This window comes from Bradysia coprophila, unplaced genomic scaffold, assembly GCF_014529535.1.
Source record: "Bradysia coprophila strain Holo2 unplaced genomic scaffold, BU_Bcop_v1 contig_151, whole genome shotgun sequence".
NCBI lineage: Eukaryota > Metazoa > Arthropoda > Insecta > Diptera > Sciaridae > Bradysia > Bradysia coprophila.
In genome coordinates this window covers 6,547,622-6,571,205 of record NW_023503423.1, presented here as the reverse complement: position 1 = coordinate 6,571,205, position 23,584 = coordinate 6,547,622, and the positions used below count along the sequence as shown (strand labels likewise).

The 23,584-nt window shown below is 34.6% G+C and overlaps 1 protein-coding gene and 1 long non-coding RNA gene across 3 annotated transcripts in view; both read left to right on the top strand.

Annotated features, from left to right (window-relative positions):
• LOC119074547 (tetratricopeptide repeat protein 28) overlaps window positions 1-23,584 on the top strand; it is a 66,949-nt gene that overhangs the window by 20,030 nt on the left and 23,335 nt on the right. The window lies entirely within an intron of this gene.
• On the top strand, window positions 15,027-23,233 carry LOC119074731. Its single transcript, XR_005087234.1, has 3 exons — window positions 15,027-15,266; window positions 21,469-21,471; window positions 23,221-23,233. It is a non-coding gene; the product is annotated as an uncharacterized LOC119074731 (long non-coding RNA).

The window sequence follows — 23,584 nt, the reverse complement described above, 5'->3', positions numbered from 1 at the left end:
TTTTGTTGATTTGTTCTTTATTTCATGCGGCATGCGGGTGAATTTTTATGCGTACATTTCAGAGACTTTCGGATTTGTAGACAAAAATGCTCGTTAAATCGAGAGTCACTTTAGGGCAAAAATTCTGTTTAGGGAACTTATTTTTAGTCGAATTATCTACGAGTAATTATACCTAGAGGGAGGCAGCCATCACAGCCCACAAACCTTTTTATATTTTTTTGAGAAGGAATTTGTAGTTGGAAACATTTAAAATTCCCCATTTGATATAATAGTTATTTGTTAACCAAGGAAAAAAAATGGAAATTTCATTTCGACTGTGTTTTCTTTGTGGCCAGAGCGTAGCGAATTTTTCACCCGAGAAAATGAAATTTCCTACTTTTTCCCCGAGGTCGACACATAATTTTTCACAAGGCATCCGGAGGTTCATCGGAGGTGAGAAAATGACTATTGTCTCTCCCATCGAAATCAAATGGTATTATATCTGAAGTTATCTCGTACGCGTACATTTTCTTTTTGATTTCACAAAGTTGCCGATCACAAAAATATGCCGTCGATTCATATGCATTTTTTATGCATAGAAAAATAAGACATAACAGGAACAAGCAATTTGTCTTACAAGAAAGTTGGTAGCATAACAATAAACACCAAAATGGTTTTGTGAGCTGGGCTGTTTATAGACGGTACATTCCCTGCGAGAAAATTGTTTAGTTAAAATTCAGCGAGTTTTACTATTTTCAGAAAAAAGCGTCCTTCGAAAATTGAATTGTAGTTATGTAGTACGAAACATTGTAATTTTAGAGATTACCCGGATGATCCACAAAGTCTACCTTTCTCACTTGCTTGCAGCACATATCAAGATTGCCTGTCTTTTTTTCTATGCACAAATTATGCATGCAAAGCGACGACGATTATTGTCGTCTTTGTTGATTTGTTCTATGCGGCATGCGGGTGAATTTTTATGCGTACATTTCAGAGACTTTTCGGATTTGTAGACAAAAATGCTCGTTAAATCGAGAGTTAACATTCAGTTTAGGGCAAAAATTGTGTTTAGGGAACAGAATGAAACTTTTTTTTAGTCAAATTGTAGAAAAATCGTCCCCTGTAGGAATGAGCTAACGGAAGTTAGATTTATATTTTCCATTATGTATAAGGAGAATTAAGTTGGCTCGAAGACAAATAATGTATTTCATGTTTTGTAAAAGGAAAATGACAAAACAGAAATTGGCTTTCGCCGGGGCTAATTCTTACAAGGTTCTCGAGGAACATTTTCTGTAACATTTTCTGTTGAACGGAACCTGCCTGTACTAGCAATGTAGTTCAGTGAGAAAAGTCGAATTCATCCGTGTACAAAATCTCTGAATTTTCCAGAGATTGTTTGAGAAGAAATTCGTAACTTTTTAAATTCCCCAGTTGATATAATAGTTATTTCAGAAATTTTGTTTGAAAATGATTCCAACTTATTTATTTGTGGGAATTCAATCCCGTATGATTGCTAACAAATATCATCGCCCGTAGGCATATACGATGACAAAGAGTTTTACTTATAATAATTCCTAACCGGTGGCGCTATTAACGTTATTGACCCGGAGAATGGCCTGAACCCTTCAGTGAGGAAAAGAAAAGCAAGATATTATACAAAATTGAATTGTTTCCCACGATTGTTTCGTTTGCTCAGCTGTTGATATCGCATACAGGTCATTGAACTAAGCCAATTGATCAGCTGTGAGGTGGTGATTGACATTCGTATTCATAATCATAACAAAGGACATCGTTGACCAGTTTCCACTCGAAACACTTGTTTTGACGCCGCGTTCTCTTTGATTCAACTAAAATTGTGCTCGATAAATTTGTCCTAAACGGATTGAAATTTAAAGGACCTTGTTGGATAAACCATAACCAGATCGACCAGAAAAATGAAATTCTCAGCGAGAACCCATTTGAAGTGATGAGTTTGGTTTTTGCTTGACTAGTGTGTGACGAATATTTATTTCATAAATGGAGCACTAGTTGATGGGAACGAAACGTGCTTAAGATGAATCGTTTGGTGATAAAGGAAGGAAGCGTTCGGTGGAGTAAACCAACGGCCAAGTCCTGTAATTCGACACCAATACTGCAACGTTGGATGATTCAGTTGTTTATTAAAGCGATGAACCAACACAAAAATTTAACTGAAACTCGATCAAAGCTAAGTGTTTGTTGATATTTTATCTACATTTGTCAACTTCCCTTTTACTTAATCCTAGGTTTGCAAGTGGGCCAAGTTAGGGACTAATAGCGACCCCAAACATGGGTACTGGAACAACCATGTTCGTGGGTTGTTTCAAACGATTCGGTCATCAAACTGTATCGGATGACCATGATATGGATGTGACTCGAAAATTTGTATGACTTCATGAAACGCTCCGGAATTTTTGTGATGATACGGTCAGTGAGTTTGTTTTTCTTTTTGTTGTTGAATGGCTGACTGGATTGTATTTATTGGTTTTTGTTGATCCGATATGACCTAATTGTCCTTATAACGTAGCTATTGTTGTCGATATAATTATTGTTGCCGGATGGAGTTTAATCCAATAATTTGGTGTTGGTCTTCCCGACCCCAAGTACGTTCATCAGCTCTACAACCGAATTTCTTTTGATTGGCCACCAACTCATCAAGGATTTGTTGAACAATTTTCCAATAATTTCCAAACGGTAACGCCCATTCTATGATTTCGAAAAAAAATTGTCACGTTCGGACCAAATTTGAAATACGTTGAATTAAACGCAACGCCTTTAAATGGAAAATCTTCGATTCTGCTTGCTGCTAACGGTTGATTGATTCAAATACGACGTAAGGGTTTCGTCGATTGTAGGTGCGGTAGACTTTCGCTAATTGATGCTGCTGCTTGTTGAATTCTGGCGAGTTTGCCAGAACAGTGCCATTACATTTTCTTTTTGTTGTTCGATGACCCTCACTACCTCGCTTATTTGAATTGATTGATTGGAACTTTGTGCTTCCAGAAGGTCGAAGTATGAATATGTCAGCACAACGGAAGCATCGAAAATACTGAAAGCTACGTCATACTTTTTCGATACAGTTTCTTCATGTTTGATTTGAAAACTAAAATCTGTTGACTCCATCATCGTTGTATTAGCATCGTAAATTTTGTCCCATAAAGTCGTGACGACCTTGAGTTTTCTATCGAGAAGTATCTTTGTAATTTCATCGACCTTCAATTCCTCGTAGAATTCCTCCAAATCTTTGATATTCTGTTCATGTATCTCCAATAGTCTTTGCATTTTAATATTTTCTATTCATTTCCAGATATTCAAACACAGAACGTTGATCAATTTGCTCATGATGACGTGGTCAACTCTACGACCGTTTAATTATGAATTTAATAGATTCCAATGTACGGTTGATTTTAATAAAATTGTTGAATTAGTTGCTGACTTCGTTGTTCCTCTTCACCAAATTAGGGAACCCTTGGCCAGATGAACTTACGTTAATGACCGTCGATCCACAGAAAAATGTTATGCTGGCAAAGACTGTTCTCGTACTGTGTATAGTATGTGTGGCGACTTTCTTTTGTTCGTCGCAATTCGTTTACTGATGATGGTTGCACTTTATGTGATTTTATTAAAAAATTAATCTTGTGCGGCCGTTTAATATGCTGTTGCCGATTATTTGATTTTATTACAATTATTTGTGGCCGTTAATTTTTCAGTAGCCGTTTCTTTAATTTCTCGGTTTTTTGTCTGTTTGGCCGGAACTTTTCACTGTCGGCGTTTTAACTTTGTTTAGCCGATAGTTTTATGTAATTTTATTTTAAATTTTGTTTAATTTTGTTTACGATATCTCAAAACTGTTTATTCCCCCGATCTTATGGAAATAAAACCGATTTTGATTATTATTTTTTTTAATCGACGAAGAATGGAATTCCCGAGATTAAGTTCAAAGATGGGCCTACGGATCTAGAAACTTTTCCAGAAAAACAGGTTTTTACTCTGTTGATAGTTAAATGTATTATTCCGTCGACTAGAGATGAGCGGGTTGGGTTTTTTTTTGTCTTACATGAAAGTTGGTCGCATAGTGCCAGCCAAAGAATGACAATATTATTTGTTGTTACTGGGACCGGAGTTAGATGCTGTGTTCTAGATAAGAAGTGCTTGTGATTTAGATTCACTGCGTCAACTACGAAGAGAGAAGATAGCTTGCTAAGGAAATTTGTATCACCGCTTCATCTGCTCTGCGACTGCTTGAAACTTCGATCGGACGGTGACAAAAAGAGAGCTTTGTATGTGGTTATCAAAAACTGAACAGATGGATCAGAGGAAGTCGCAATTTCCTACGTTTAGCGATCATTAAAGATGACCTGAAGAATGTTTGATTTGTTCTGTCGATTCAAGTGGATATATGGAGTCGTTTGTGCACGATCTCAATTAAGCGTCTCCGCTTCATTTAATTGTCGCATCTAAAAACGAAATGCCTCTGCGCAACATAAAGCTGGTGTTCGAGCTGGTGTTAGAGTGAAGAACGAAGACTACACCAACAAATCTGTTGCAAATCTGCATGTAGCCACCGAGTGTCTATAATGGGCCGTCGTTTTGGATACAAATTTCTTTCCACAGAATAATTTATGAAAATTGATCCAAATGTGAAAATAAAAAAAAAGTTGCACAATTTCGCAGTACCTTAACCAGAACGTTTACAATGTCTTCCAGAGAGGCGTATGTTTTGTTCAAGTAAAATCATAACATAGGCTTCGCGGGCCAATTCTTACATAAATGTTATCAGCGAAGGATTTTGTGATGATTTGACTTAGTTTCATTACGACTTATTCCCTAAACTGCATTTTAACTCTCGATTAACGACCGTTTTTGCCTACAGATCCAAAAATTCTGTGAAAGTTACGTTCAAAAATTCACTTTTATGAGATGTACCGATACAACGCACTTCAAGCATGCGTGGTACTCTAAATGGGGTACCGAAACGTGACAGTGTGTCACACAACTGTACAGCACTGTAAAAAACCATTTCATACAAAATATTACTCTATTTGGCAGCTGTCAACTATGATCACTTTTGCTTGAAGTGCGTTGACCTATAGCAAAAATCAACAAACACGACAACTGTCGTCGCTTTGTATGCATAATTTGTGCATAGAAATAAAGACTGACATTAAGACGTTAGACGTAAAATTTGATTTGCTTTTTTCTATAAAATAGTGAGCTGAATGGCGTGTGGTAATTTGGCACACGGTGCAAAATAACGCAATTTTCAACTGCGTAATAGGTGAACTCACACACAGTTTTACTTCACTAAAATTTCGTAAAAGGGATAATAAGCATTAAATTTGCGTGTGCAAGATGGACTGAAGAAAATTGCCTTCAATAGGACAAAACTTAACGATTTCAAGATAAATATGTATGAAGAAATATGCATATAGAAATAAAGTGCTGGTCTATAGCAAATTAGTTGGTGAGAAAATTTTTTAACTTTAGAGATTACCCGGATTAGATGTATACTTTTCTTATTTACTTACACAAGTCTTTTTTTCTATGCATAAATTATGCATACAAAAGTGGTCGTGCTTGTTGATTTGTCATACATTTCTACTTTGTTGATTTCGATGCGAGAGACAATAGTCAAATTTTTTTAATTCCCCAGTGAAATAAAATAAAATACAGTCCACTATTAAAAATTGAATTAAAGAACAAAGGAAGGCCATCTGTAATTTGGCTGCGAATTTAAAAATTTATTAAATATCGATCAATTACACCAAACAATTTAAAATAAAATTACATAAAACTATCGGCTAAACAAAGTTAAAACGCCGACAGTGAAAAGTTCCGGCCAAACAGACAAAAAACCGAGAAATTAAAGAAACGGCTACTGAAAAATTAACGGCCACAAATAATTGTAATAAAATCAAATAATCGGCAACAGCATATTAAACGGCCGCACAAGATTAATTTTTTAATAAAATCACATAAAGTGCAACCATCATCAGTAAACGAATTGCGACGAACAAAAGAAAGTCGCCACACATACTATACACAGTACGAGAACAGTCTTTGCCAGCATAACATTTTTCTGTGGATCGACGGTCATTAACGTAAGTTCATCTGGCCAAGGGTTCCCTAATTTGGTGAAGAGGAACAACGAAGTCAGCAACTAATTCAACAATTTTATTAAAATCAACCGTACATTGGAATCTATTAAATTCATAATTAAACGGTCGTAGAGTTGACCTCGTCATCATGAGCAAATTGATCAACGTTCTGTGTTTGAATATCTGGAAATGAATAGAAAATATTAAAATGCAAAGATTATTGGAGATACATGAACAGAATATCAAAGATTTGGAGGAATTCTACGAGGAATTGAAGGTCGATGAAATTACAAAGATACTTCTCGATAGAAAACTCAAGGTCGTCACGACTTTATGGGACAAAATTTACGATGCTAATACAACGATGATGGAGTCAACAGATTTTAGTTTTCAAATCAAACATGAAGAAACTGTATCGAAAAAGTATGACGTAGCTTTCAGTATTTTCGATGCTTCCGTTGTGCTGACATATTCATACTTCGACCTTCTGGAAGCACAAAGTTCCAATCAATCAATTCAAATAAGCGAGGTAGTGAGGGTCATCGAACAACAAAAAGAAAATGTAATGGCACTGTTCTGGCAAACTCGCCAGAATTCAACAAGCAGCAGCATCAATTAGCGAAAGTCTACCGCACCTACAATCGACGAAACCCTTACGTCGTATTTGAATCAATCAACCGTTAGCAGCAAGCAGAATCGAAGATTTTCCATTTAAAGGCGTTGCGTTTAATTCAACGTATTTCAAATTTGGTCCGAACGTGACAATTTTTTTTCGAAATCATAGAATGGGCGTTACCGTTTGGAAATTATTGGAAAATTGTTCAACAAATCCTTGATGAGTTGGTGGCCAATCAAAAGAAATTCGGTTGTAGAGCTGATGAACGTACTTGGGGTCGGGAAGACCAACACCAAATTATTGGATTAAACTCCATCCGGCAACAATAATTATATCGACAACAATAGCTACGTTATAAGGACAATTAGGTCATATCGGATCAACAAAAACCAATAAATACAATCCAGTCAGCCATTCAACAACAAAAAGAAAAACAAACTCACTGACCGTATCATCACAAAAATTCCGGAGCGTTTCATGAAGTCATACAAATTTTCGAGTCACATCCATATCATGGTCATCCGATACAGTTTGATGACCGAATCGTTTGAAACAACCCACGAACATGGTTGTTCCAGTACCCATGTTTGGGGTCGCTATATAGGATCAGGCAAGGCCGTAGCCTAATAAAACATCCGACTTTTCTCAACGTAAACGAATCAAATTTTATTTAAATCTTTCTTCATCTACGGTTCGCCTGAAACTGATTAACAATCATACTCTTTCATGTCAACAACTGTTCTAGTTAACAAAAGGATATCTGCATTCGAATAGTTAATTGACCTGTGCCAACTACTCAGTTCCCACACAACCCCCTCTTAACAAAACATTTGACCTCAAATGTGTTCAACCACACAACCCTCTTTACAAATATAACGAATGGTAAATTCACAAATGTAACGAATGATAAATCCAAACACTTTTGCCATATTCATCGCCATTGCAACGTTTCATGTTCACATCAAAATCGTCCACATTCCTCGTATATTCGAAACTCAAAATTATCCAAGTCGTCGCATCGTATGATCCGAAAATTATACAACCAGCCTTGCCGCACGATTCCGATTTACCAACCAAATCGAAGTTCAACATATAAGCGACAATTGTACTGCAAGTCACTGTTCGATCTGTTTTTTGTTGTTGTCTCGCCAACCTGCTTATTGTTTCGAATTGTATACACCACGTTGCTGTCGATTCGATGTTTCTGGAACTTTTAAAGTTCGTATGCCAACTTTAAAATTACTTTTTCGTCGCGTTGCGTGTTCGATTTCTTTCCAGCTTCTTTTCGTCCCATCTCATTCTTTACTTCTTAGCAGTTGTTTGTTATCTTCATTTCGATTTGTTCGGCGTAAATTCACTCAGCATTCACCCGGACTCTTTGCGATTTGTTCGGCGTAAATCCACTCAGCATTCACCCGGACTCTTTGCGATTTGTTCGGCGTAAACCCACTCAGCATTCACCCGGACTCTTTGCGATTTGTTCGGCGTAAATCCACTCAGCATTCACCCGGACTCTTTGCGATTTGTTCGGCGTAAATCCACTCAGCATTCACCCGGACTCTTCGCGATTAGTTTGGCGTAAATCCACTCAGCATTCACCCGGACTCTTTGCGATTTGTTCGGCATAAATCTACTCAGCATTCACCCGGACTCTTTGCGATTCTTTTCTCCACGTGCTTCTTTTCATTTACTTTCGGTTTTCTATTGTTCAAAATCGTCTTTACACAATTCACTTTGCAAACTTTAAATGGATTTTCTCAATTGTCTTTTAATTTTTCTCACAATTTACATCCCTTAAAGGTCCAAAAGCGGTTGAGCCTCCATATAGGATCAGGCAAGGCCGTAGCCTAATAAAACATCCGACTTTTCTCAACGTAAACGAATCAAATTTTATTTAAATCTTTCTTCATCTACGGTTCGCCTGAAACTGATTAACAATCATACTCTTTCATGTCAACAACTGTTCTAGTTAACAAAAGGATATCTGCATTCGAATAGTTAATTGACCTGTGCCAACTACTCAGTCCCTAACTTGGCCCACTTGCAAACCTAGGATTAAGTAAAAGGGAAGTTGACAAATGTAGATAAAATATCAACAAACACTTAGCTTTGATCGAGTTTCAGTTAAATTTTTGTGTTGGTTCATCGCTTTAATAAACAACTGAATCATCCAACGTTGCAGTATTGGTGTCGAATTACAGGACTTGGCCGTTGGTTTACTCCACCGAACGCTTCCTTCCTTTATCACCAAACGATTCATCTTAAGCACGTTTCGTTCCCATCAACTAGTGCTCCATTTATGAAATAAATATTCGTCACACACTAGTCAAGCAAAAACCAAACTCATCACTTCAAATGGGTTCTCGCTGAGAATTTCATTTTTCTGGTCGATCTGGTTATGGTTTATCCAACAAGGTCCTTTAAATTTCAATCCGTTTAGGACAAATTTATCGAGCACAATTTTAGTTGAATCAAAGAGAACGCGGCGTCAAAACAAGTGTTTCGAGTGGAAACTGGTCAACGATGTCCTTTGTTATGATTATGAATACGAATGTCAATCACCACCTCACAGCTGATCAATTGGCTTAGTTCAATGACCTGTATGCGATATCAACAGCTGAGCAAACGAAACAATCGTGGGAAACAATTCAATTTTGTATAATATCTTGCTTTTCTTTTCCTCACTGAAGGGTTCAGGCCATTCTCCGGGTCAATAACGTTAATAGCGCCACCGGTTAGGAATTATTATAAGTAAAACTCTTTGTCATCGTATATGCCTACGGGCGATGATATTTGTTAGCAATCATACGGGATTGAATTCCCACAAATAAATAAGTTGGAATCATTTTCAAACAAAATTTCTGAAATAACTATTATATCAACTGGGGAATTTAAAAAGTTACGAATTTCTTCTCAAACAATCTCTGGAAAATTCAGAGATTTTGTACACGGATGAATTCGACTTTTCTCACTGAACTACATTGCTAGTACAGGCAGGTTCCGTTCAACAGAAAATGTTACAGAAAATGTTCCTCGAGAACCTTGTAAGAATTAGCCCCGGCGAAAGCCAATTTCTGTTTTGTCATTTTCCTTTTACAAAACATGAAATACATTATTTGTCTTCGAGCCAACTTAATTCTCCTTATACATAATGGAAAATATAAATCTAACTTCCGTTAGCTCATTCCTACAGGGGACGATTTTTCTACAATTTGACTAAAAAAAAGTTTCATTCTGTTCCCTAAACACAATTTTTGCCCTAAACTGAATGTTAACTCTCGATTTAACGAGCATTTTTGTCTACAAATCCGAAAAGTCTCTGAAATGTACGCATAAAAATTCACCCGCATGCCGCATAGAACAAATCAACAAAGACGACAATAATCGTCGTCGCTTTGCATGCATAATTTGTGCATAGAAAAAAAGACAGGCAATCTTGATATGTGCTGCAAGCAAGTGAGAAAGGTAGACTTTGTGGATCATCCGGGTAATCTCTAAAATTACAATGTTTCGTACTACATAACTACAATTCAATTTTCGAAGGACGCTTTTTTCTGAAAATAGTAAAACTCGCTGAATTTTAACTAAACAATTTTCTCGCAGGGAATGTACCGTCTATAAACAGCCCAGCTCACAAAACCATTTTGGTGTTTATTGTTATGCTACCAACTTTCTTGTAAGACAAATTGCTTGTTCCTGTTATGTCTTATTTTTCTATGCATAAAAAATGCATATGAATCGACGGCATATTTTTGTGATCGGCAACTTTGTGAAATCAAAAAGAAAATGTACGCGTACGAGATAACTTCAGATATAATACCATTTGATTTCGATGGGAGAGACAATAGTCATTTTCTCACCTCCGATGAACCTCCGGATGCCTTGTGAAAAATTATGTGTCGACCTCGGGGAAAAAGTAGGAAATTTCATTTTCTCGGGTGAAAAATTCGCTACGCTCTGGCCACAAAGAAAACACAGTCGAAATGAAATTTCCATTTTTTTTCCTTGGTTAACAAATAACTATTATATCAAATGGGGAATTTTAAATGTTTCCAACTACAAATTCCTTCTCAAAAAAATATAAAAAGGTTTGTGGGCTGTGATGGCTGCCTCCCTCTAGGTATAATTACTCGTAGATAATTCGACTAAAAATAAGTTCCCTAAACAGAATTTTTGCCCTAAAGTGACTCTCGATTTAACGAGCATTTTTGTCTACAAATCCGAAAGTCTCTGAAATGTACGCATAAAAATTCACCCGCATGCCGCATGAAATAAAGAACAAATCAACAAAAACGACAATTGTCGTCGCTTTGCATGCACGATTTGTGCATAGAAAAAAAGACAGGCAGACAATCTTGATATGTGCAAGCAAGTGAGAAAAGTAGACTTTGTGGATCATCCGGGTAATCTCTAAATGTTTTGTAGTACAAAACTGCAATATAATTTTCGATTGACGCTTTTTTCTCAAAATAGTAAAATTTGCTGAATTTTGACTAAACAATTTGGCAGCTGTCGTCGCTTCGCATTAATATTGTGCATAGAAAAATAAGAGAGTCACTTATCTTGGCTTGAGTGCAAGTACACTTGGCTCAAGAAAATAAAATTGTTTACTGAATTTTTGTACATTTCACCCGATCGGAAGTGAGAGTACTGAAGTCTGAACGACGTCGGTCCAGTGGTTTGAGAACTATGAACAAAAAACATGTGGAGCAAAACATATCAATTGTCATTAAAATACTTTGAGTTTTTTCAAACAATGTTCACGGTGCCTTCGAAGCCCAAAAAACCATGAAATAAAGATTGCCCTGCAAGTTTTCAGAGTGCTGAACAAGTTCATCGAGAACCTTGTAAAAATAAGCCTCCGCGGAGACCAATTTCAGTTTAGTCATTTTCCTCTTACATTCGGGCGAACTTAATTTTCCTTATACGTAATGGAAAATATAAAATAAGCTTCCGCGAGCTTATCCCTACAGAAATTATATTGGACGATTTTGCTTTAATTTGACTAAATATTAGTTTCATTCATTCTAAATATTTCTTAAACAGACTTTTTGCCCTAAACTGAATTTTAACTATCGATTAATTAGCATTTTTGCCTGCAAATCTTCGAAAGATTACTTGCATTTAATCTTTCGAAAATAATCTGTCGATGGATTAGATCGAAATCTTCAAAGGGATTTCAATTTTATTATTTTGAAATTAAAAAAATTTTTCCAACATTTATTTGAAATATTGAGTCAGATTTAATTGTTTTATTTATTCTGAAATTGGAAATATTTGTTTAGTTGAAATTAAATGTTTTTTTTTTACTTAATTTGATCAGGATTTGAACTCGTTCACCTCGGTACCTCCGTATCTCCAGTCCTGTACTTTACCACTGAGCTATTGGGTTCGTAATCTTAGCAAGATTTATTTTCGCACCGTTGTTACGGAGATTTTACTCTTTCAAAGATTAAAAAATTAATCTTCTGAACGAAAAATTTGTACCAACTGAGGTAACCATCATAGTAGACGAGTTCAAATCCTAATCGAAGGCAACATTTTTTTTCATTTTACCAATTATTTAATAAACTATTATCATACTTCATAAATCTGTATGAGCAACGATAAGGAAGTTGAGCCTGGCAAAACTATTGAAAAGTACCATAAGCGTATGGAAAATATTATAATAACGATATTTTTCACCCATATTTAATTGTACCATTGATTAAGAAGTATAACAGACCAGTTTGCATGGAAGAATTATTTACTTTTTCACCGATTTTCTTTACTCGAAAATCAATATCCTTTAAGAAAAGCAAAAAAAAAAAATCTGAAACATTTGGATGCTGTGGTTTTTACTTTTGCATCGCTAACAGATGACTAAAAATTACACATGGCAGTAGCTTCTAATCATAAACTCTAGATACCAGGACAATGAACTTTTAACAAAAACAAAACATTTTCGTGGCAAAATCTTCACTTCTAATTGCTACTATCAATTTTAGACATTTTAAACCGAAACTCAATCTATCGAAAGATTTAATTTTTGTAATCTTTGAAAAAAGATTGAAACGAAATCTTTCGAAATATTTAAAATATTCGTAATCTTTCCGTAGATTAAACATTAAATCCGAATTTTTTCTCTGTGTATTCAATTAATAAAATGATTCAAATAAACAATTGAATTGCTAAAAAGTATTTCACCGAATGTTCCTTTTTAAATGTATTTGCGGTATTCAATTTACTTGTCTTTTTTTATATGTACAAAAAATGCACACAAATCGACGACATGTGTGCTGAAACGAAAGAAATGGTCGTCTATTTGCGCTAAATGAATTTTACTAAACAATTCGACGTTATATCATTTTATTGACATTGAAACTATAAAAAAAATATTTTTCATTTCAATCCAAATTTTAATTGTCTAGAATGCTCACAAAACGATTTTGGTGTTTATAGTTGTGCGACCAACTTTTATGTAACACAAATATTACGTTGTATGTTACTGTCTTCTTTTGCCACGCATAAAAAATGCATAAAATCGACGACAAATTAATTTGTCAACTTTTATTTTGTTTACGAGATCTCAAAAATGTCCCCCCGAAGTAATCCATGTAATTCGAAGTAATTCTATTTGCATTCAATGCAACATTTCAAAATGTATCTTATGGTTGTAATTTTAACATTAAAAAAAAACTCGAAAATGTAAAAGGAAAAACTGACAAAGTTGCCGATCACAAAATATGTCGACGATCTATATGCATTTTTTATGCATAGCAAAAGAAGACAAGTACAAACACCGTAAGATTTGTCTTACAGGAAAGTTGGTATGTACAATACACGGAAAATAATTTGTTATCTCGTATCACGATGAGTAAAAGTACCTAGATTGGAAGCTACTATTTTTTATATAGTTTCAATGTCAATAAGATGATAATAACGTCGAATTGTTTAGTAAAATTCATTTAACGCAAATAAATGACAATTTCTTTCGCTTGAGTACACAAATTTGGAAAAAGAATGGGACATTTCTCTTCCATAATGTAAATGTAACACATAAACAATTGATTTTGCTTTGTTTAAATTACATGCACATCACTGATGTTGATTTATTATAAAGATAAACATATTTGTATAAAATGATAAACATTTGGTGTGATAAAAAAGTATTTCACCGAATGTTCGTTTTTAAATGCATTTGCGGCATTCGATATAGTTTCTTTTTTTGCTGGGATTGGGTTTTTGCTACTGGGAGAGAGAACGTACTAAAACGTAAAAAGCTGTCAAAAGATGTGACAGAAGGATTAGCTAAATATACTGAAATCAAACATTTTAGAGAATTACTCACTGTAACAACAACTTCTATTTGGACTTTTACCGGAGTCAGATGGACTGAGAACTAGTCATGTTTGATAAATAATTCATGCGATTGATAAAATATCGATTATTTCCTAAGAATCGATAATGATCGACGTTTTCAGAAAATCAAAATCAATAATCGATAAATATCGACTGATACACGATAAATATCGGCGATAATTGGTAAATATCGACTGACAATTCGATTATCAGTCGATATTTATCGATAAAACATTAACAACGATAGTGAAAAGTTGCATGTACGATATAAATTACTTAATTCGTAACTGTAATAACTTTATGAATATTTACGTTCCTTAAAAAGTTTGAGACCATTGATGCTTTGATTACGATGATTGAGTGGAATGGTATACAGAAGTGAAATTCGATATTTTTTCTAATTTGGGAGTTTTGTGGCTTGTAATTGACCCCATAATAATTTCGGTGAACAAATGGTAATCTAGATTCCAATTTCGCTCACAACAAAAATGAAATCTAGATTTTCATTTGTTAAACAGAAATATAAAACAGAAACTATTAGACAAATATTAAAGCATTTCTCTTTGCGTGAATGGACCAGTTGAAAAACATCTGAAGCAAATTCATGGCCAAATTTCACTGAGGTTCTCTGTGTGTTCTAGAATTAACTTCAAGCTTCCATATATTTCTAGCAATCAAAAAGTCGTACAGCTTGTAAACCAAAGGTTTATGCAGAATCAGCAACAGCTGAACTTCACCAGCTGATCAAAAAACACACTCTACTTGTATAACATACAATCAAAACACATTCTATACTACGAGTTTACTACAGTCATACGTGTTACGTGTGCACATAGATGACCTTAATGTGTATATGCACTGTATGTAGCTTGCCTTTGAATTGTTTTCGATACAAAGGTATTGTCTTTGTCGACCAGCTGTAGATGTTCAGCTGTTCTGCATAAGCCATTGGTTTAATAATTGTAGATTAAGTGACAGTTGGGATCAAAAGTCGGTCTATTCCATCTGTCAAAGTGACGTTTTAAACGTCAAACCAAAATTTGTATGCGAAATAGTTACAAACTCGCTTATTTTTCCTCAATTCTATCAGTGGAATAGACTCATTAAAAAATAAACGATGTTGTGATTATTAGGCTAAATTTTTTTGTTTTGACGTTTAAAACGTCACTTTGACAGATGTAATAGACCGACATTTGATACCAACTGTCACATATGTTTGTAATGTTGCAAAATCTAGCAATATCACATCATTGTCCTTCTACGAACCAATGAGGTATGATGAAGAGGCCGCGGGCTCTGGGCATAATATTGTCCATAATTTAACATTACTGGAGAAATAATATATCACTAGGACCAAAAAGGTATTCAGGCCGAGCGAAAAGTCTAATTTCAAACAAAGTTGACAAGAAAAAGCGGAAATTTTTTTTTCGTTTTGACTGTCTATCTAGTGACAGAATGTGAAGTTTCCGCTCAGCTTGGATATAAAATCTCTTTTCTAAAAAAATACTATTTTCACATCTTCCCATGATATTGCGATATTTGAGGGGATCTTTGAATGAAATACTTTCTTGTCACTCGTCTCAATTCGACCTCCATGTTTAACATGATCTTGTCTCTGAACTATTCCTGAATGGAATTAATTGTACCGTTGTGAATGAATGGGAATAGGGTATGGCGTTGTTCCTTTATTCCAAAGCAATGTTCGTTTTTGTGTAAAAATTTTTAATTTTTATTTTAACATTGGTCTCAATTATTGTATCCGATTCCACAGAAAAATCATACGACCAATGACCATAATGAATATAATGATTATAATTTGTATTCACATTATCTACAAAGCAGATGTAATGGATAGAGATGATTTTTTTTTCTTCGATGTTGTGTTGGATGGTTAGTGTATACAATATAAATTCCTTCGTATATATCTAATCGAAAGAAATATGATGCGTCACCTAATTACTGTTAAAGTATCATGAAATGAATGTAAAAAAAAAACGCTTTCGAAGAATCACATTTTGAAAATGGGCACTTCCCTTTTCCATAGAATTCAGAGGTTTTTTTTTCTTCTATTCGTCGTCTTCTTCTTCCATTCCACAGTCTTTCGATTCACCAAAACATAATTACATGTTTAATATGCAATAATAATAAAATTATACTTTTAATATATACATTAAGATGCCTTGTTGTCAATAGGAGTTAAATTCAAATGATTAGCAATGGTACAATTGATGACTTTTCACTATCCATCTACATCTCTACACACATATCCACATAATATCTTTATGACGGTGATGATGCCATGAAATCACAACTTATTATAACATAAGAAATACATTGAATTTTTACCGCTAATCATCGATGGTATTTATATGGATTTATAACATCCATTTATTGATGTGCCAATCGACACATAACTAAATCTCATTTACGAAGGATCAATGTATCGGTTAAGGTTAGTAAAGTAGTAATTAAGAATTATATTGTGTTTTATACACACATATCCACGGCGTATTTTATAAAATGTTTACAGTTAGGTTCTGATATCAATGGCTGAAAATTTAGTTGATGATCGGGTAATCGAACTATAAACATGACACGATAGTTAATGGCTCCGTATACACACAATCTATAAAGACAACTTTGACCTTAATTCTAGCGAGAAACATTTCTTAATTAATTTATTGCAACTCATTCATCACCTTGTTGTACTGTACACGCAGAGATATTTCATATAAGACCGGGGATACGCTATCGGGAACTCTTTCAAATCAATTCTTTCAACCGGCTTTTGTGGTGAGAAACACATATATTTCTTCGGCTGAAACTTATTAAAATACACCTGTAGGGTATGCAATCACAGCATCATGCTGTTTTGATCGATATCTATTGATAGAACTTTTTTAAACGACGAAATGGTCGTTTTTGATCCTCCATTTCTAAACAGTTTTTTTTACACCCTAATTAACAGGAACAATCATCGCGATGGGACAGATAATGACGATGTCGTGTTGCAGTCGAATATTGCAAAAACTATAATCACTATGTCAGGGCCTATTTTTGGGAAAATTCATTTTCTAAATTTGTCAGAATTTTTCAATAGTTAGGCTGGAAACAGAGAATCAATTTTGTGTTGCTGAGATCGACAATTATGTTGCGTTTTTTAGTGTCAACCAATATTCACCGCAGCAATGGAAAACGCAGAATGATTTTCGATCCCAACGCAAAATTGCTCCTCTGTTTCCGGATTCAGACATCAGCATATTGTGGCAAAATTGTGCAAATTCAATTTCCCAAAAGTAGACCCTGTACCATGGTCTCAGAAAATTGCCAGTTTGAAGAACAATTTTTAGCCCCGTACGAAGTACGAAGGGGCTTATAGGATTACGATGCCGTGTGTAATTGATGGAATTCGAAGCAGACGGTAGGGGCAAAGTGTTTGCCTATGTTCATAGATGACGAATCCGCAATAAAAATTTGGGCCGTCTGTCCGTCTGTCTGTCACGTCGATATCTTGAGTAAATCAAATCCGATTTCAAAAAAAAAAAAATTCCCTGAAAGATAGTCAAAATAGTGAGGCTAAGTTCGAGGATGGGCACATTCGGGTCGGCCCTTCGTGAGTTAGGGCCACCTAAGTGATTTAAGGTCTTTTGGTGACATTTATGGCAAAATAAACGATGGAAATGTAAATGACACGGCAAATGATAGGTATTGTCAATACCAATCCAGGAAAAAAAAGTTTTTTAAAATCGGGTGAGTGGACCGTGAGTTAGGGCCTTAGAAGTGAAAAGCTACTAGGGCCCTATGTGTATTTTACATAGAACTCAAGTAAATTTCATCCGTTTTTCGTAATTTTTGTTTCATTTGGAAGGTAATCGAAGGCTGAATAGAAAGTTGTTGAAAAAAAATTAAATTTGGGTCCTCGGACTGAGGCCGATACTAGGCCATATGTGTATTTATACTCAATAAATTAAAATTTTAGGGCTATTTGAAATTTTTGTTTTATTTGAAAGGAACGTCGTACGGGGCTTCGTAATTGCGTTATGCGCAATTTGTAAGATGTACATATTACATAATAATTTTACTTTAACTACTTTAACCGGCGCATAGGCTTACGGTCAAAGTAGGGTGACAGACGCACTAGGGTCACGTACCCAATAGATATACGGGTTTGTACGGGGCTCAGTCGCAGCAAACGCTCCGACTGTTCTGATGGCTCGTTTTTTTCAATCTTTGTTCTTGGACAAAAATAAAACAGTGAATTTAGTGAAACCGAACGATCTGACATCGATATTTGTCTCCACTGATAGACTGCACCCAATGCATGGTATATAACGACTTCGATGAATTTATAATAAATCTATAATGAAGAGAGACTCATCTTTTTCGATTTTCTTTATTTCCGAATCAATTTCAATCAATGTAATCTCAGACATAGTTTTCGACTTTTATTTATTCCTCTGCGGTTGGAATATTTTGTTGTTGTTTTTTTTTTTGTTTTTCTCCTCATTTTTTTTCTTCTCTATTTCTTTTAGTCGTGTACCCACTAAGAATATTATAAAATGTGCATATTGAGCTGTCACTTAAAATGGAGTTGATTTTCATCGACCTGTCGAATTCATTTAATACATGATATCGGACATGAGACGGTTTGTGGTAATGTTGCATTGAAAATGATATTGTTTCATTTGAATTGTGAAACCATTTATGTGTACATTGCATGAATGATGGCCTAGGTCTAGATAAATATACTGTCTCGTATTTTTCGTACACTTCTCAGCGGAATCAGTTTCTTTGTGCATAGATTTTGTCACCAGATGCATTTTAGTTTCTGTCATTATGATCATGCTGTTTGTAATTAATCGAGAGAGTCTCGTATGACGGTATCGAGCTAAAAGTGAAACTGTATCTCATGAACGAATTTGACGCAAGCAAAAGGCTGTAGACAACATTCGAGCAGCTAGATTTCAGCACACAACAAATTGTTGGGAACCTGATCTAGAATAGGACATGTCACAGCACAGAAATTGTAATAGAGACGATTTCACTACGATTTTCGTTGGAATATCTCTCTTCTGGTTGCAAAATTTCAAAGTCTTACTATCAAAGAGAAGGTACTGAGAAAAATTGTTATTGGTCTACGAAGGTATAGAAGAGTGTTCCAGTTCGAATTCGGACACCAAACTCGCTGGGGTGACGGCTGTCAAAATCCAGAACAAAACGATCGTTCGGCTGTGGTGGTGCAATGGTCATTACGTTCGTTTTATTCTGTCTCTGTGCTGAATTCGAACTGGAACACTCTCATCTCCAAAACAACTAAAAAACAATTTAGAACCACTTAAAATTAGGCATGTTTGATAAATAATTCGTTCGATTGATAAAATATCGATTATTTACTTAGAATCGACTATCGTTATTTTCAAAAAAATCAATATCAATTGAAGGCTTTATCGATAATCGATTAATATCGACTGACAATAATCGGTAAATATCGACTGATAATTCGACTATGTGGTCGACATTTATCGTTTATCGATAAAACATTCGATTGATATTGTATCGATTATTTGGAAATTTTATCATCGATTGTCGATATTTCTCAGTGAACGTGCCTACAGAATATGCAGTAATTGAACTTAATAGGATTAGAAATTCCTCTGTCTAATTCTGTGAATTCCATCGGTCAATCCCGACCAATCAAATTCGTTTGAGATCTTATTTTCAAGAAAGATTATATATAATCGCGGGCACGTCAGCTCAAATGAAAAATTCATTCAATCAACATGTTGATTGAAGAGAACTAATCAAACCTAATGCAATGATTCATTTCATATATATTGTGTCTGTCGAGTGGAGAACAATAAAAATAATAAAAAATAATATTTTTTTTTATTCTGCGAATGTTGACCTGCTACCAACGGCGCCTTTTACTGTCTTGTTCTTTTCTGAAAAATTCAATATTTTTTTTGTGTGGTTAGCAATTTTATGTAATAAAACACACATAATGGCAAAAAGAGAATTGCATGCAAAAATCTAAATACATTATAATTGAACTTTATATCTGTGCAATGTACAATAATAATGCACTCTGGTGTTGCCTATATATATATATATATATATATATATATATATATAAACGTATATGCAATCGCAACGCAAGTCATATAATGTTATGTACAAGAAAAAAAGCGAGACGTTGATGATGGTTCATTTTGCAACACTCATATAGAGTGCATAAGTACCGTATAAAAGAAAATCACCTCTTCGTTTGCTTCCCATCTGTGCACAAAGTGCATATATTGTATACAATTTTACATCTTATGTTGGTAGTAAAATATGCGCGAAAATTATGTTTTCTTTTTTATATAGATTTTGTACAATTTTTTTTTCCTCTTTGCTTTTTCGAAGCTCCAAAGTGTATTACAAATGCGTGCAGAAAATATGTATGTATATAACAGACCGTAAAGCACGATTTTACCATTAATTCCCACGATCATGATCAATACACATAAATACGTGTATTAGGATTCCATTTTTATGGATATTTCTCGGCTGTATATGTGGTGAAAGTCCAAATAGAATTTTTGCATGTTTACTATATTTTACTAATGTTTTTTAAAATGGGCATTTGTATATATACCTATCTAGGTGTTGTTAGGTTGATGGTATTTTTTTCCTCTTCATTCTCTTCATTTGAGTGGAATGAATGAATTAACATTTCCCATTTGAATTACATAATGAATGGTTTGTGTCTCATAGAAATTTGATTTTATTTCTCACTTCAATAGGAAGTATTTCTCTGACAAATTGATGATTACGGAGCATTATATACTTACGTAATATACTGGAAATGAAAATGCAGTGTTCAATATACTATTTTGATGATGTTAAATATGTCTATACGTTCTTCCAATGTAATCCAAACCAATTTACTTGTGCTTTTGACATTTATCGATGTAAACCGAACTGAAATTTATGTGTCATCCCACTTTACATTTTTCGGAAAAATTAGTTAAATGACACTGTGCCTGTACACAACGAGAAATGCAAGATATCCAATGCTCAATTGCGGCACGAGATTTTAAAATTTTGCATTCCTAAATCTTACCGCTACACTGAATTTGAGATACAACACAAAGTTTACGCAGCGTCGATGATGTTTACATCAAACTTTGTTGCGGCAAGTTGCTATATTAAAATTGCATACAGTAAAGGTGACAGCCCTTTGCCACATTCTGAATAATAATTTTTAATATGACTGCAGATTACTGCAGAAAATGCTATATATCCATGAACATTTCACAGCTAAATATCTTAGTATATAGATCCATATACCTAGCGACAGTTCGTTGATTCAACGCTGTTATTGGAGGCATAATGTCACAGATATAGAAAACCTTTACCAGTCCTCTGAAGTAGCACGTCTTCAAACCTATTTGAGGACATACCAGGGCCTATTTTTGGTAATTTTGTTTGGAAATTTTTCGTCCAAAAACCGAATTTTTTCACAAATTCGAACAGTTTCGGCAACTCCTGAGCTCAGTCTTGTGTCTTAGCCGGCTCTAAATGATTTTATTTGCTTACTGACGCTCTCATCTATCAAATTAATCATTTTCGACTTCATTTGAAAGCTGATAGTGTCAAGAATCAACCAAAATCATTGAGGGCCGGCTGAAACACAAGGCTGAGCTCATGAGTTGCCGAAACTGTTCGAAATTGTGGAAAAATTCGGTTTTTGGACGATCTCAGTTTTTGGAAATTTTTGGCAATTTTTTGCAAATTTTGGTAAAAATTTCCAAAAAAATTACCAAAAATAGGCCCTGGGACATACTCCACCGATTTTGCTCATTATCTTCGAACGTAAACTTTTCATCGTCTTTACATAACAGTTAAAAACGAATTATTAAAATCGGCGACATTTTACTCAAGTGCCAGATTGAAGGATCCAGTATACTTCTTACTGGTCTAAAAATTGGATTTTGGTGTTTCTGCTTTGAAGTAATTTTAATTCAACACATTGTAAAGCATCAGTAAGGGTTGCCATAATAGAATTTCGCATTAGTGTTATTAAGTGAAAAGTTTCGCAGACATCGCTATGTGCAGGCTCAGTAATGAGGATATGGCGTTAAAATAAAATTCAGTGATAAAGCGTTTCGATACACAACACACACACGACTTACGTACTAAATAATGAGTACACTGCACAATGTGCACATTACACCACTCGTATTACGGTTTTAAAACAGATAATAATCATCCTGCCATACAGATCATATTACTTTGGACTATCAAAATGGAATGTTGATTAAATTTTAAAATTGTTCTTGTTGCGTCCGTTGCTTCAGTACTACTTATACATCGGCCATAAAACATTTACCGTCGATAGGTTTTGTTTTTTTCTGCTGGTTTGCGCATTACACAGAATAATAACCGAAAAAAAAATTGCATTTTAATATTACCAATGGTTTTTGCGCAATATATATTCAATGCATCAATGGTATATGGTATAGGCGTGTTTTCAGTTTTAAAATGAAAATCAATTTTATTTAATTATACAAAAACATCGTTTCTGTGTGTGTTGTTGTTGAATTTTTTTTCTTTCGCTTTTAAAAATTTTCTTCGGTTTGTGATCTCCTTCACAGATGTCTAGTCCCGATTGTATACCATAACGACAATTAATTTGAGTATCTCCGAGTTCGGTATGCTCTGGGTTCGAAATTCGTTCTGGAAACCTATAAGCATATACAAAACGAGAACACGAAAAATCATTTACCGAAATGATATACATACAACCACGATCCCAACGATCCAACGAATCGAAATGGCTTGGTATTATTGAGCACATCTCTACCATCATTCGATAGTCACTGATTGATGTGTACAAGATTTCGCATTTCGATTATAAATTTTGTATGCAAACTTATGCTTCAATAAGGTTTGATAAGAGGTGGAGTGTTGCATTTGTGCAATGAAAACGACGACCAGAGAAAAAAAAACCGTTCAGTTAATGGTTGAGAATCTATTTCACAAAAGGTGTGTTTATTTTAATTCATTTTGATTATAGAGCCAAGATAAGATGTTGAAGTTCTTGGCGATCAACATAATATATACACACAACAACACACTGGCAAACCGCTATATTGATTTCATTCCAATATTGGTTCGGCTCAGAAAATTTAATGAGATCAATCAATCGGTGTGGTGGCTTTTTTTTCGTGTTCGCTTCTCTTCTTCTCTTCTTTTTATTATTAAATTTTATAGGAGGAAAGAACATCACACAATGTCTATATACGGTTCGAAAGTGTTTGTTAAGTTAAAGTTTAAATTACATTTTCAACTAATTAACTTTTTCAATGAATCACGACACGACATATGAATGATTATTTCAGAATAAAATGGTGGAATGGCTTCGATGCTTCTTTTAAATGATTCAACAAAACAAAGACATCTTCTACATGTGAAAGGGTTAACGAAGACAATTCACCGTGACAATAAATATAAAAAATAGTTCGGGAATTGTAGACGATGGATTCAC